The sequence below is a fragment of the Salvelinus sp. IW2-2015 genome, linkage group LG6.2 (genome assembly GCF_002910315.2).
Source record: "Salvelinus sp. IW2-2015 linkage group LG6.2, ASM291031v2, whole genome shotgun sequence".
NCBI classification, from domain to species: Eukaryota; Metazoa; Chordata; class Actinopteri; order Salmoniformes; family Salmonidae; genus Salvelinus; species Salvelinus sp. IW2-2015.
In genome coordinates, this window is record NC_036846.1 from 22,372,278 (window position 1) to 22,373,456 (window position 1,179).

Here is a 1,179-nt window from a genome sequence, read left to right on the forward strand (position 1 = left end):
ATACATATATAACGCACGCACGCAACGCGACGCACGCACGCACGCACGCACGCACGCACGCACGCACGCACGCACGCACACACACACACACACACACACACACACACACACACACCACCACACACACACACACACACACACACACACACACACAACACACACACACACACACACACACACAGAGACACAGACACGAGACACAACACAGACACAAGACACAACCAAGACACAGACACAGACACAGACACAGACACAGACACAGACACAAGACACAGACACAGACACAGACACAGACACATACCCTAGAGAACTGCCAAGCCTCTCTCTTATGCTTGAACTCAAGGGTGAATCCTCAGTGGAGGCCATTTTAACAGCTTCAAGTACAGAAGAACAATAATTTACTTTTTTAAATAAATGATATACCACACCACCTTGGGCCCTTATTGCTTAAATATTTCTATTCTATTCGTTATCCTATTATATTATATTTGATTATATTCACACTATTCTATTGTGTTCTATTTGATTATATTCTACACTATTCTATTGTGTTCATTTGATTATATTCTACTACTATTCTATTATATTCTATTTGATTATATTCTACACTATTCTATTGTTTTCTATTTGATTATATCTACACTATTCTATTTGTTCTATTGATTATATTCTACACTATTCTATTATGTTCTATGTTTGATTATATTCTACACTATTCTATTATGTTTCTATTTGATTATATCACTATTCTATATGTTCTATTTGAATTATATCTACCTATTCTATTGTGTTCTATTTGATTATACCTACTCTATTCTAATCTTTCTATTTGATTCCATTCTAGTCATCAGACCATTTTTAGTCAGACATTGTTAGGTATGACTGTAAACTATGAATGAAGCAGATAAGCTACCTCACAACAAGCCACCTAGAGCTCTCTCTCTGAGAAAGTACCAGGAAGGTGTTGAATGAGGACAGACCAGAGCCGGCCAGAAGCCAGAGCAGCTGGGGTCAAGGCTGGTAACGGGTTGTGAAGTTGAATCAGAATCACAGACATGGCTGCAGCTCTATCAGAGAAGACACTGGAGCATGGAGACAAGATAAATCTCAGAGTCTGTCTTCCATGTATTAGAGCGGCTAACATAACCAGATTAACCAAATGGGCACGGATGAGTTTTA